The following is a 15,456-nucleotide window of genomic DNA, read 5'->3' as shown; positions in this document are numbered from 1 at the left end:
GTCATGGACCAAGTGTTGATGGTGCTGCAGCAGCCATAATGGCAGCCATGAGAAAGAAAGTCATGTTGTGGGATTGGAGGTTTGGGCAGGAAGACAGAGAATTGGGGGACCCTGAGGCTGTTCTAGCAGATGGACTATAGAGCAGCTGACAGCAAGCCTCTCACTTCATGGGCCAAATAAATCTGACCTCTCTCCTCTCTTTCAGTTCTAGGGATTGCACCTAGGACCTGCTAGGCAAGCACTCCACCACTTAGCTACATCTTCAATCCTGACCTCTAGAACTCAGGTTTTTGACCATAACCCATGTCTCATTTTCTTGGAAATCAGTTTCCCTACCTGTGAAATGAGACAGCAAAAAGCAGAGCTATAAAACGCTAAGGTTATAGACCTTCAAGTTCCAGTTTAAATGTTGCCTCCACCCCTTGATGCTACATAACTTGAGAAAGTTACCAAACCACGGTCACCTCCAATTTCCTTCCCAAGAAGAGAATCCACCTCACAGGGCTGCCCTGCAGATTAGACATCATGGCCAGCTGTTAGCTCAGTGCTCAGCACAGAGCAGGAGAACCTCTGTGGCTGCAATGACCTCACCTGTTCCTTCCAGCATGGTTTTCATGATATCAGTGGATTGTGGTGGGACCCAGAAGCTGAAATGTCCACCTTCTCTCCCTGGAAAAGAGATAGTGTGGCATTTTAGGTACACCAGACAAATTGAATGCAGAAATTTTTCATCTGAAACCAACTATGTTTTAAAACAACTGTTTACAACTTTGTTTACTCCCTGCAAGGGTTAGACGGAAGCATCCAGCCCCTCCCTGCTATGGGTAATGGAGGAGAGAGAGAGGGAATCACCCCCCAGGGCTTTCTCTGGACTCCAAAGCTAAGCTAAAAACTTAAAAGCCTGAAAATGGGAGGGAAGAGGGGAGGCGTGGAAATAACAAGAAGTAGGTTCCAAGGAGGTCCTATAAAAACAATGAAATCGTAATATTTTCCACAACAGATTTCATCAGTGCCGCCTGAGTGCATTCTATTAAAGCTCATTTATTAAATTTTGAGGAGCATAATTTAGATATAAGAGTCCAGACAAACAGGTTGCAAGATAGCTAATTCTGGATGCGTCGACATTCCTTCATGCATGGAAAATAGGCTGGTGTTTTTTATTTCAGTGGTCTCATGAGAATCTCCTCTACAGCTTTCGTGGGGGAAAGAACCACGGAACCTGAAGGTGGGAGGGTGCTCATGCTGCGACTTGCAGTCTCTCCCCCTTCAACAGCCATTTGAAGGGATTGTGTTTCCTGCCCTGTAGCAAAAACATCTCACAAGTTGAGCAGGCCTGCTTAGTTGTGTTCCAGAAATTGTAGGGCAAGAGGAAATAGGTGTGCACAGCACAAATAGCTAAATAGCTGATCTGCTTTCATCTGAGGGTTTCTCTTGTGCTCTCAGGACTCCTTCTACACATTTCACAAATCTCCTTAGCAGGTGTTTACAAGGCATGCCTATCTGGATGAAATAGATGATATTTTAGTTCCAGAATTTCCAGGTCGTTGGGAAATCATGCTGCTCTGAACAAGTCCCAGATACTTCCTTGGTCCTGTTCTCTGATTCCCACTGTGGTCCTCTGTGGACTGAAGAGGAGGTGTAGGGATCTGAGACATCCTAGTGACTCTGTCTACATTAGTTAATGTTCTTTTCTCCCTCATTCATTCAAGGCATGGATTATAAACCTTGTTTTATGGATGGAAAACCTGAGTTTGGGAGAGATGAATGATTTTCCCAGATATCCTGGAAAGGGGAGGAAGTGGCAGGACCAGGGAATCAAGCCAGTGAGGTATTGCCTAATACTTGAAGACTCTTTTGTTAATTTGTAAAACACAATGATGTGCATAGGCAGGAGGCAGAATGCCTTGTTGCTTACAGCTCCAAAATGAGATGGTCAGACAGAGCCACACTAGGAGTGTCACACTCAGGGAGAAAATAAGGACAAGCTGGCCCACAGCAGGACTGGGTAAGAAGCTCTAGTGAACTTCCTGTGGGCTGGCTGACTTCACTAACATCTCAGGCTCCAGGTAAAGAAGCACCTCTAGTTGTCTTGTACATAAACCTGGATAGTTAGGGGTGATATCCAGTGTCCAGAGTTTCAGAGGCCCAGAAGCAAACTGCTGGGGCTATGGATTTATGAGTTGTTCAACAAAGGGACCTGACCAGTTTTCTAGCCAGAGCTTCAAAACTGAGTCAAGATAGAATATATGTCTGTATCTAGATCTGGATCTTGATCTATAAATGATTTTATATATTCTATCATATATACATATACATATATATATATATATATTCATATTGTAGTATTTGTGTGTTTGAATTTGGTACTCAGCACATTTTTTTTTATGTACTTGGTACAGGATCTCATGTGCAGCTTGGACTCAGTGATCCTCCTCTTTTCAGCTTCTCCAGTGCTGAAATTACAGGTGTGTGCCACCATACCTGGTCTCACCACCACTCCCAGTATCGTATCGTTGGTCGGCTTAGCGCACCAAAGGGTGGCGCGACTGGTGCGGTACGTCGTGCCAGGGATTGAACTCCAGTCTCAGCACTGGCCTAAAGCAGGGGCTTAGTCTGCTTAGCTGTCTTTCCAGCTCTACTCAGTACATTTTGAGGCAAAAATACTGTCCCAGTACTCATCTTGTCTGACGTTTGGTGTGCAGGAAGAACTCGTCAGTGTAGATTGCCTCTGACTAGAGCCTGTAGTGTAACAACCTATAACTCAGTTGTTTCCCAAATTATCTGATTAAGGAGGTTATGGGGCCACAGAGGAAAGTGACTGACAATGTAGAGTATGCCTAAGGAGAGTCACATGGAGAGAAAACATTCTCTCAGGCTTTCAAAGAGAGCAAATTGGTCAAGCAGTAGCTGTGACTCATCCACATGGCTGACACTGACAAAGGATCTACAAACTGCAGTACAGAGGTTCAGGGTAAATCCTGAGGGGATTTGACTGACCTTGTCAGATACGAAAGTTACATTTTTTGTTATATAAGTCTTGCTTTATCTTGGTCTTAACTATCCAGAAGAAAAGTATAAAAACGAGGTAAAAAAAAGTAAAGTCATATTAATAAGCTGAGCTATAAAAGCCTCAAGTCAACAACTTCTGATATTGCCAGTCCTGTGGATGACCCACTATCATGGACTACTAGACTACATTGGAATATTTTGCTGAATTCACACACCTACAATATTTAAATGACAATGGAATACTGATCACTGACAAAACTAAACAAAAAAAGGGGATATAAATGAAGGACCATTTTGTATCTGTATATACAAAATAAGATAGATATACAGCTACTTTCTCTTAATTCAATAAGAAGAAAGATTTGTACTAATAGTGTTTGGACAGGATATCATGTCTGCATCTTGTGCTATGAATAACCACTATGAAGCCAACAATATGCAATGTATTGATTATTGAAACTGTCCTATTAATTGGTTTTGAAACTGTCTCATTGCTATTTGTTTCTCAATAAAATTAATGAAAAAAATAGATTGCCTCTGACTCCCCACTCTTCCCTGCCAAAACAATTTGCCTCATTCTCCTTGGTTTTGATACACATCAAACCTTCCTGAAACAATTAATGAGGAGTATCAAGGTAGCAATGCAATACGCATGGGCTTATTTGTGTATTATATATGCCTATAAGCTTAGACTTCAGCTTCAATCCTATCTATACCACTTGGTGCTATGTAACTTGAGAAAGCTAGTAAACCTCTTACAGATGGAAGTAATGCTGAATGCCACACTCTTTCTCCTCTCTGTGTTGTAAATTTCTGTCATCTTGGGGCTGCTCATCCTCAGCCCACATCTATGTGGTCACCACATTCCCTGGGGTCCATCCCTTAGATCAGTTCCCTACTTCAGAAAGTCAAGTTCAGCTCTCTTTCATGAACTCCGACGCCCTTTGAGGAAACATCAGTCCTGTTAAGTGTGAAAAAGAGAGCATAGTTAGGTTCAAACAGTGTCTGTGAAGTTTGTTAACTACGTGACCTCAGAAAAACCACTCAACATACAAGGCATGACCCGCAACTGGGGATTCTGGGAGAACAAAGCAGGACCCCATACAGTATTGGGAATGTCAGAGCAGAGTGTGTCCTCAATTAATACTTCAACTTCTGCTGCTGCTCTTGTTGTGAGCCCACCTGCTCTTGTGCTCACCTGCATTTCTCTTCCTTCAGATTTTCTCAGCTCCAACCACACCCACTCCCCAGGTACTGCTGTGATCCTCACGCCTCTCTGTGACAGCCAGAATATTTTTCTCTGCACCTGTCCCACTTCCCCACCTGCCATGTTCATGCTTCTAGCTCAGGCCCTTTCCTCAGAAGGTGCCTCCTCGAGCCCCTTCCCACCCTGCAAAACCCAGCTCTCTCTGATCCCTGCTCCCTCCCACCCCATCCAAACCTGAACACCCCTAACCATGCACACACTGGGCTCTGATCTGCTCTCCCTGTGTGAGACCCTTAAAGGAAGTGCAGGGTTTGTTCACACTGCAGAGTGTCTTAAGGTGAAGATATGGTGCCAGGTCACCTGCATCCGAGTCCTAGATCCATACTTAAGCAGCTACTCTGGCCCTCAGTCTTTACACCTGTGCTTCTTGTCCTAATGATGGAGTCTGCCTTGCTGCCTTGGTGGCTGAGAAGATGCACCAGAGAACCACTACTCACCCCCAACCAGAAGCAGCACTCAGGTCCTGCACACCAGAAGTAAGTTGGACATCCAATTCCCTCATCCCTTGCTCAGATAGCTCTAGGCAGGTTTTCTGCCTGCATCCCAGTTGGAAGAAGCTCCAGCTGCCCACAGCAATGACTTACTTGCTAATGAACCTTGAGTAGCTATTCCTCTTCTCCATCTTCTACATTCCCTTTTGCTCTCCTCTTGCTCTTAAACCCTATCTTGAGAGCTGCCTCTGGGAGAATCCAAATTAAGAGCTGTAACTTTCAGTAGCTGTGAGAACTTACACTTGTTACTTAATGGCTCTGTACCTCAGTTTCCCATGAATAAATGGGGATTATTTTATATATGGGATCCTGCTACAAGAATGAAAAGAGGTAAGGTGAACCTGAGAAAGGCCTAATATGCAGAAAACAATATTAATATTAGCTCTTAATAGTCTTGAGCTCTAGTAAAGGACCTGGGATATGCCAGTGCTTCAAAATATGTTTGCTGGTTGCAGCATATTGGGTCTCTGTGGGTGGAGGAATAATTTATATTAAGCCTTTTCATTCCATGTAAGTTATATTCCTCTGGTTACCAAGAACTCACTCAAACTAACAAAAGCAAAGAGTTTTTGCAAGGATGACTGCAAGAATAAAGACAGCCATCTCTAGGGGACTGTAGAACACCCACCCAGCCAGGCAGACTGCACTAAGGAAGGCATGTAATTGGGGCACAGGAAGATGGCTCAGAATCTAAGAACAGGTCTAGTGGTCTTGTCACTACCTGAGTTACAGAATGCTTTTGTGCCTTCCCTCTAGAGATCTGTTAATACACCTCTCTGTTCAGTCCCCCCCCGCACACACACACCACTATTGGGTAGAGGAAGAAAGCAGGAAGGATGCACTGGTGTTTTCCTTAGTACTTCCAAACCAAGGAGTGATTTTAATGTACTGCTATAGACTTGGTAGAGAGTAATGGAAAATTCTCTCCTGTAACTACAACTGACCAACTCTGTCCATCTCTCCAGCTTGAATTCTTAAGAGAAAGGGCTTGATTGTCCCAAAGGCTCATTTTCATGCCTGTTTGAACAGAATCACCAAAAGAGGCCAACTTAAAGGTCATTTACTACACCATCCCTTAGTGCAACCTGAAATTTTCCTATTTATTTATTTATTGTCTCCCCCAACTCCCATTAGTCTGCTCTTGAGGGAAAAACCAGCTCTGTTATGATCACTGATGTGTCCTCAGTATCCTCAATAGCCAGTGGCTCTAGGTAATAGCTAGGTAAGTAGTAAACACGTGATTGAATGTTTGATTAAAGCAGCAAATAAATGAATGAGCTAATAAAAGTGACAGATGTTTATGAAAAGCCCAGTCTAAATTACTGGATCCTCTCCCCAACTGCCCAGAGAACTCACAGAGCCCACTGGGAGAAGTCAAGCAGAATCACAGGAATGCACATGCCCAGAGACGATTGACTGGACTTCCATGGTGCACATGCCACCTGTCCCTGGAATGCTACTGCATGAAGTATTACTTCCAGCAATGTACTGGATGTTTCAGCCCTTCTTTAAACTGGACCACTGTTCTAATTATCTGTTTCTTAATCCAACTCTGCACCCAAGCCCTGATTAGCGCATGTTTTGTAGATAAACTCTTCCTCCAACTCACCCACCAGGGCATTATTTAATGGAAACCCAAATCCAGCATGCTAATGAAAACAGCTCTTGCAAATAATCTTTTAAAGGATTCAAAATACCAAGATCCTAATAAACAGATGTAAATTAATGGCCTTTGGAAGACTTATAAACATGCACAATTTCTCTGGCTTCCCAATTTTGTTTTTCTTTTACTCAGAGTGGAAAAGGGGTGAGGCCACAAACACTAGGATGCACCAAGGCAAATTGGGCCCTGAAGGAAATTTAAACATTGACATTGTTGAGCCTAGCATAGTGTTAGACAGAGATGGTGCCCCAAAAACCTTCAAAGGACAAGGCCCTCCAAATTGCCAAGAGAACTAGATAGTGATGCCCCAAATGAAAGAACTTTGAGTCATCTCCTTCAATATTAGTCAGGGGTCTGGAACATTTAAAGAGGAAACATGGGATCAGATACACTCAGGAATACATAAGACTGACAGGGTCCTTGTGAAGATCAAAAATATGTGAAAAGTACCAGCACATAGTAAGTGCTCAATGTGATCATGGTTGCTGACATAAGCTGCAGTTGGTGCCTGTAACAGGCAAGGAACTGCAAAGAGAAGCTTCTCAGCTCTGAGCATGGGTGTTCTGACATTGAAGGGCTTTCAGCATTCTGCCAAAGTGAAGGGTTTGGAACAATGAGTTTTGCAGCTCCAAGATATAGTCTTCGGAGCTCTTGAAATCTTCCAACTCCCACTAGACTGCTCTTGGGAGAGAAACCAGCTCTTTTATGATCCCACTTAGAATAGTTCTAATTAGCTGATTGGTTGAAAGGCTAGAGCACAGACCTCTTCTTAAGGGAGCTAGTACGAAGGTGAACATCTCTAAGCCTGTGGGTCAACTGGACCAGAAGTCTCTTTAGTTGTGCTGCTTCTCAAATTTACAGTGTTCTCCTCCACCACCTACTCCTGTCACCATGACGTTTCTGCCTGCGCACACACCCTAGCACTGGAGTCAGCCAACCACAGACTGAACCTTCTGAAACCATAAGCCAAACTCAATGTGTCAAGTTGTTTCTTTCAGGTATTTTGTCACAGTGATGAAATACTAAAACACACACACACACACACACACACACACACACACACACACAGTGGGCAAAGAGTTTTATTACACCAGCTCATTTAATCATTCCACTGAAGTCTATGAGCTAAGTGTTACTGCAATCACAATTTAGAGAAAAAAAAGTAGCTAAGAGGAGTGGAGTCACTTGCCCAAATATGGGTGACAGAGACAGGACTTCAAACTCCCCCAGGCTGACTCCACCTTTCTCACCCCCTTAAGCACGAAGCCTGAGCCCCAGAACTTTCTTCTGAGTGCAGATCCAAACCCAGTGAGGACAGCCTTTTATCTCTGCTCCCATCGAGTTAGTCCAAGTGCTCTTTTGTGTACATCTGAATTATCTTACCTTTTGCCACAGTGAGTATTTGTTCATCATATACAAAATGAACAGAGTTTCAGCTCAGAATACTTAGTGGATACAAATAACAGCAGACAAGTGAGATTTTGGTCTTACTGAATTACAAATCCAGAGGTGGACAGTGACATTAGGTTGGTTAAGGATCTAGGTCCTTTCTTTCACCCCATCATGAACAATAAGAATATCCATATCTTAGGTTCTGAGAAATGATATGAGAATTCTTCTTCACTACTTCATTTGAGAGATATAAGGATTGAATGCCAGATAGTGAAAACCAAAGATAGAAAAGGATTGTTTCTGACTGGCTCAGGCTGCCTTAAGGACGGGTCTGGTAAGGCAGGTGGAGCTGGGGATCAGACTGCGGTATCCTGCACCTGAATGTGTTTGCATGAGCAGGCACTTAAACAACTGAACTACCTGGCAGTTCCCCCCAAAGATGGAAAAAACATCATCCAGTGTATGGATTAATTGAGATTATACACATAAGTGACACCCAAGTTTAGTGCTGTGCAATGACTACTATTTGTTTTCACCCAGGTTCTCTATAGAAAAAAAATCTGAGATGCCATCTGAGATTGCAATAGGTATCATAGAAGATGGAGGCAAGGAAGATGTGGGACAACTCAAAGGGTTCTATTTTCTCTGGGGATGGGTAAGGTTAAGAAGGGTCAGGGAGACAGTGGGTCTGAGTCCTGTGGCAGGGCACGCTGTGACAGAGAAAGGAAAGTGTGAGTAGTCAGGAGGCTTCCAGCTGCACCTAGTTTTGGCTTGCAAAGTAGGATTGCTGTTCACTTAGTTACTTGGCTTCTTTCTTGATTCTCTTATGAGAAAGAGTTGCAAATATATATGGCTCCAGGAATGGCTCATGAGGGTCCTGGGTCAGCTTCTCTGCCATTCTTTTGGTCATCTTCTTCATAGTTGTAATGTGGCTGCAGCTGCTCCAGATCTCTCTCTCTCTCTCTCTCTCTCTCTCTCTCTCTCTCTCTCTCTCTCTCTCACACACACACACACACACACACACACACACACACATACAAGGCTGTCATATTTTTCTGTGATTTCTTGCCCAATGCACTCATCTTTCCACGCTAATTTGCTCACTTTATAGTGTGCCACTTCACATTGGTTTGTGCACATGGGCTAGAAGGTTAAATTTGGTACAGTTTACTGGAGACACATGTTAATAAGAATATATGAAGAAATGTTGTGATCTTGAAATGTAATGGACAAAGAGAGTATAAAACTACAAGAGACTTTTGGATCGCAACATTTCAACAAGCAAGAGGCAGGCTTTTAAAACACCTCAATGCAAATACACACTGCCTCCTTTTATTTAAAAGGACAAGGTCACTTGAATGATAGAACCAAGCACCCAGGAGGTGGAGATAAGCACTGTGGAGAATTATTCTTAGGCTTGAGTTAAAGCCAAAGAATTCTCATTCTGTTCCCAGGTGGATTTCAAAATTGCTATGAACCAGTGACTCCTGTGAGCCTTACATTTTCCTCCTTTTGAGTAGGAATGCATATGACACTTTCCCCATGCCTAACCCAACACTGTTCCTGCAATTTGTCTCCACACACTGACTTTGTCATTTGGTGTCTTGGGCGCTTCCAGCCATATGTCTCAATTTCCCTGACTGTGGAATGGGGACAGTGATAATTCCTGCCAATCCCATAGACTGTTGTGAACATCCAGAAAGACAATGTGTATAAGCACTCTACACAGCACCTAGCACATACTAAGTAGTTATCATTAAGTGAAGCGTTGCCATTATTATTTTTTCATTTTTTCTCCCCTTTGTACCCTGACATCATAGTACTTGCCATTCTATTCTGGAATTATGGATGTACCTGTCTATTCTATTAGGCTCTGAGCAATGACGGATAGAGAAAATATTAATCTGTGTTTGTGTCTTCAACAAACACAAATACCCTGACATGTGTAGATGCTTAGGAAGTATTGGTTGAATTAGTGAGTGAGTGTAGAATAAATCTTCTGCATTCCCTTCTGCTGGTTTTGAATATTTAAATGTGTGCCATTTTCAGCCTAACTGCTATTGTTAAGTGCACTGAGAAAACCACAATCCTTGCTGTCAGTCAAGATGACCATATAGTTCTGGTCATCCTGGTGCTTGTGGTGATTCATCCTGGTGCCTGTGGTGATTGCCAGCAGGATGTGGCTGGGACTGGGATGAAAACCCTGGAGAATGAAGAGCTCCATCCAATTTGGGGACAGCAGAGCTTCCTGAACACACACACACAGAGAGAGAGAGAGAGAGAGAGAGAGAGAGAGAGAGAGAGAGAGAGAGATCAACCACTTCCTTTACCTCAGTCTCCTCTCAGTCTTTTGCTATGGGACCATGAAGTTCCATTATCCTGTGTCTCCCTATTTCTCCTGATAGCTGAAGGTGAAATGGAATGTAGACACAGGATTGATGCATTAACTCTTCTCGAGTACTTCATGAAACACTGTATTGGGATAATTTAGGAAGTACATCAAAATAAGATATATGCATCTGCATGAGATCAGTTAAGAACAAAACTATCATGAAGTAATCAGATATGGGAGCTCAGGTGAATTATGACTTCATTCAGAGCTGGTGTCCCTAGCAAACACCAAGAACAGAACAAACATGGCCCGCTACATTCTTAGTATTAGTGATGCTACTCACCCATGCAGACATCACTAATCAATTACAGTACACTTTAACCTCAGACACGTTCAAATGCTTCTCATCCTATTGATTGGAGCAAGCCACTACTAATTGATTGATTGCCATGCACTATTAAACTCGCTTTCTAAATCTGACCTAGATGTTTACACTTACTGAATATAATAATCTCCTTTGCTAGTTCCTCCTATGTCACTTATAACGTGGTCTTAATAGCATTATATGTCATTATGAAGCAGGCTACTTGCTTCTTATACTGGCTCCTTCTTCTGAGACTCTTCGCTGTATTGCATTTTGGTGGGACATGGCATAAAACAGCCAAATAAAGTCTATGTTTACTGTAAGGACATCATTGAGGATGCTTTTGTTTATTACTTTGCATAGTACCTTCTCCATGAAGCTGTAGGTGGAAAATAAACACCTTCTTGTCTTAGAATTAAGAACAGATGTCTTTACTGGGCCAACAGACTTTTGTATTTATGAACTCCATATATGTCTAGGCTAACATGTGTCCCTCTTTGCCTTGGCTGTGGGAAACTCTCTGACCAGTGTAGTACTATTTGCAGCATACTTCCTATATTAGTCTCTTTCCCAAGCTCATCTTTTTTCTGGAATGTTTCCCTCCTTTATCTTATTTATCTTAATTTTCATCTGTTTGATTGTGCTGCTTTACATGCATGCGTGTAAGCTCTTCTGAATATTTTAGAAAATAAGGATGCTTGTAAGATACTCTTTATATTTCAGAGCAAATTGACAGATAACTAATAACTTGATGAATGTGATGCATTATTTAAGCTCTTTAATATCAAATTCATATGCAAGCAGTGGGAGTGGTGTTACACCAGGCTTTGTTTACTCGAGGAGGAAATGCCTAAGATCACATTTCTCTCACTTAGTTCCTCTTACTCTAAAGAATCTAAAAACAGAATAGTGGAACACTGCTTCCCTGCTTCATATTCACTCTTTCTTTAAAAAAAAATATTTTAAGTATTTATTTGATACAGAGTCTCGCTATGCAGCTTGGAGTCATAGTGATCCTCCTGTCTTAGCCTCCCCAGTGCTGAGGTTACAGGAATGCACCACTATGCCTGATTTCAGTAGCCAGCAAGGTGAGGGGCTGGCATGGCATGCAGTACCAGGGATTGAGCCCTGGTCCTTGCTCTTGCCAGGCGGGAACTTAGACCACTGAGCTATCTTCTCCACCCATGTTCTCTCTTAAAGGCCTGAGAACACATCATAACATCCTAAATCTGCTTGCATGTGGTGCTTAATTTAACCTTAATACCAAATGCACAGGGTGCTTGAGCATCAAGATGAGACAATAGTTACTCTGATTAATCACCGTAGTTATGCCTAGTTAATTCCTGAACTACTTGTTGTAGCCACTTTTGGTTTGAAGTTAAATGCGTGAGCTTTAAAGCCATATAGGCTTACATTTAAATTCCCATTTTGTCACTCATCATTTTATCTCTGTTTGTGAGCCTGTTTCATTTCTGTAATATGCCTTCCTCATTTCTGGGATTATTGACCTAAGGGAGAAACATGTGAAAAGCATTTATCACACTGGCTGGCACATGGTGATTAATAAATGCTAGTTATCACTTCATAGGTTTGATTACCTTTTTCCCCCTTGACCTACACATGGAAGATACTGCTTTATTTGACCTGGTTAAGGTAGACAACATGTAGTTTATTACATTCCCTAAAAGAATAAAGCCCAAGATCAAACACATAATGAACATTTAATGTCTGACAGCTAAATTTTTGGAAGAATATCAATATACTGACTACACAGTATAATATGTCATTATACCATACTACTTCCTCCTTCCCAGCATGGCCTCTCTTCTGTTTGTACCAGTTGCATTCCTTGCACCCTCTGCTGGATGGAACTAGCAGCACATGATCTGCCAAGTTCAGCATGAGGTCTACTGGGATAGAAAGGAAAGGAAGAAAATGACTATGAACACAGCACCTGCTGTAGCCCAACCAGGGTCTTCAACATGTCCATCATCTGTACATAAAACTGTGGGGTCGATGAGTGAACAGCCCCATCATCCCCCATTAGGTCAGTTCTCCCTGTGTGTAAATTCTATAGGCTGAGCACCTAACAATCGATATTCTTTTCCAGGTCAAATGAAATGACAAGAGGATTAAAAAATGCTCCTCTCAGCTACTGACAGCCTGAGAAGGCAGCAACAGGGATGGTCCTAGTTAATTGTAGGATGTCAAACAGCCAGCTTTCCATCAATTCCCAGGATTTCATCCCCGTCCCTTCATTCTCAGAATTGATGTTTATGTTTCCACCAGGATAGAGACCAATTCTCCTTGGCATCCTCCGTCAGTCAGAATCAGAAATTTTCCACCTGGGATGCTACAAATTGCATTTCTCAACACAGCTCTGGAATACAGGATATGACCAGCATAGCTAATGCTAAGTGATCAAAACTCAGGTGCTCTAACTTTATAACAATCATCCTCAGGCAGCTGGAGTTTCACCAAGGCATCAAGCCTCTTATCCTGCAAGCATCAAAGAGCAATACTGTCTCAATTTGCAAGCAGTTCCTCAGAGAAACTGCAGCAAGAGGGGAAAGAGGTGAAGCCTCTGCTGCTGTACTTTGGGAACAGTGCCATAATGTTCTGAGACTCAGTTTACCCATAATCGAAATGCAAATAAAAGCAAAACCTCATTCAGAAACCTATTGAGATTTAAATAATGACACATGTAGGGCCAGTGAGGTAGCTCAACGGACTAATGCAACTGCTTAGGCAAGCTTAAGCAAGTGCAGGGACAGTGTTTTGATCCTCAGCACCACATGCTATGCCAGCCCCACCCCCATGCAAAGCTGGCCTCAGAGTCTGGGCATAATGGTGCATACCTGTAATCCCAGGGCTGGGGAGGCTGAAAACAGAAGAATCTCTAAAAGTCCGAGCTGCATAGTGAGACCCTGTAACAACCAAATACATTTAACAAAAATAATGCTGATAATAATAATGATGACACATGTAAAGCATTTAGCTCCCCAGGAGTCTGGGGAGATAGCTCAGTGGTCTAAGCCCTGTCTGGCAAGCACAGGGACCTGAGTTGAATCCCTAAAATTGAATCCCAGAACCCCGGGCACGCCATGCTGACCACTAAAACTGGGCATGGTGGTGAATGCCTGTAATCCAAGCTCTGGGGAGGCTGAAACAGGAGAATCACTATTTGAGTTGCATAGCAAGACCCTGTACAAAATAAATATATAAATACATTTTTTTTAAAAAAGAAGGATGCACTAAATCTTAGCCAAACTGTGAGTTTACTTTGTGTCTGTTCTCTACCATTCTTAAAGAATAACTCTCACCACACCTATTCAAGCCTTTGGTAGCCATATTTACACTTTCTGAACCCACCCTGCACTCCGTACTCCACCCAATGGTGACTGGACAGTGGAGGATACTGCCCCCCAAAATGGAACAATCAGGCTCTCACTCTCAAGAACCAGGAACAGATCTCAGACAAGGCAGTTAGATTCAACTGGTTGTTTAAATTGAGGATGCCTAAATTCAGTAGCCACCATATGAGCAAGGAAGTGATAGTATCAAGAAAGAGGTTGCTTGGGTCTGTGGGTCTCCTGAGTGAAGGAGGAAAGGAAGAAGGGAAAGAGAGAAAGAAAAGGAGGGAAAAGAGAGAAGGAAGGAAACAGAGAGGAAAGTTAAGTATTTGCCTTAGTTCCAGACCTTTGCTGGCTCACGGTTCCAGGATCATGGAAGACCTGGGCTTCCTTAGACACTTCTGTGGGCTTTCACCACATCCTACATTTTTCTTAAGCTAACCTTAGGAAATTTCCCTTCTAGAAACAAATTCTGAGACCAAAGCAACAAAATTTCAAAGCCCAAGGTTTTGAGGGTGATACTATTCCTTCAGATACAATGAAGTAGGAAAGGAAGACAACTGTCATTTAATGAGCACTGCCTTTGTCCCTTATGTGTTTCAATAATGGAACACAAAGGCTGGGTAATATATGAAGAGTTTCACTCAGTTCACAGTTCTGGATGCTTGGACGTCCAGAACTGCTTGGCTTCTGGTGAGGGTCGTGTGCTTCTTCAATTTATGGAAGGAAACAGAAGGGTTAAAGGGTGCAAATAAGAGAGGGGATCCAAATCCCAGTACAGCAGTGAAAGCCTTAAGCCATTCATAAGGTTGACAGAACTCACCCCACCAAGCACCATCTCCCCGTGCAGGACACCAGGCATTAACATGAGTTTTGGTAGCACCCACCACTGGTAAGTATGTATGGGTACCAGCACCTCTGCTGAGTATACCTCTACATCATGCTGTGAGTATGAAACAGCTACACAAGTTAAGGACAGTTGTCCCCATGTATACCTTGCAGACCTAAAACTAAGAGAGATGGAGGATCTACCTTAAGGTCACTTAGCTGAAAACATGGTCTGTCTGACTAAATAAGACACATAAATCTGGTATTTGCAAATTGAGGCTCCGCTTGGTGCAACTGGTGTTCGCTTGGTGCCCGCATCGGTGCTGTCATCATCACCATCATCACTACCCACATCATTGTGATATTGGTACCACTGTCTCCTCCCATTACTGTAATTACCCATCACCATCAACCACCACCATCAGCATCACCATCCTCCTTCAGCATCACCATCCTCCTCCAGCACCACCACCACCACCATTGTCATCCTAATTGTTAATATTTATTAGGAATTTAATGCATGCAGTCTTTGGATTGAGTGCTTTATATTCTTTAAATCATAACAAGACTTTGAAGAAGATATTGCCACCTCTATTTTAAAAATGAGGAAACAGGTTGCGTGAGGCTGATTGCTCATCTGAACTCACCTACCTGGGAAATGATGGAACTGAGACTCAAATCAGATTTGTCTGAACCGCATGCCTACCCTGTCACCCTGCGATGTCCTGGAGGGCAGGGGCTTCATCTCCACTTCTCC

Source organism: Octodon degus, unplaced genomic scaffold, assembly GCF_000260255.1.
Source record: "Octodon degus isolate 3935 unplaced genomic scaffold, OctDeg1.0 scaffold00079, whole genome shotgun sequence".
NCBI lineage: Eukaryota > Metazoa > Chordata > Mammalia > Rodentia > Octodontidae > Octodon > Octodon degus.
The sequence above is the reverse complement of the archived record's forward strand: the minus strand, read 5'-3'. Positions refer to the sequence as shown.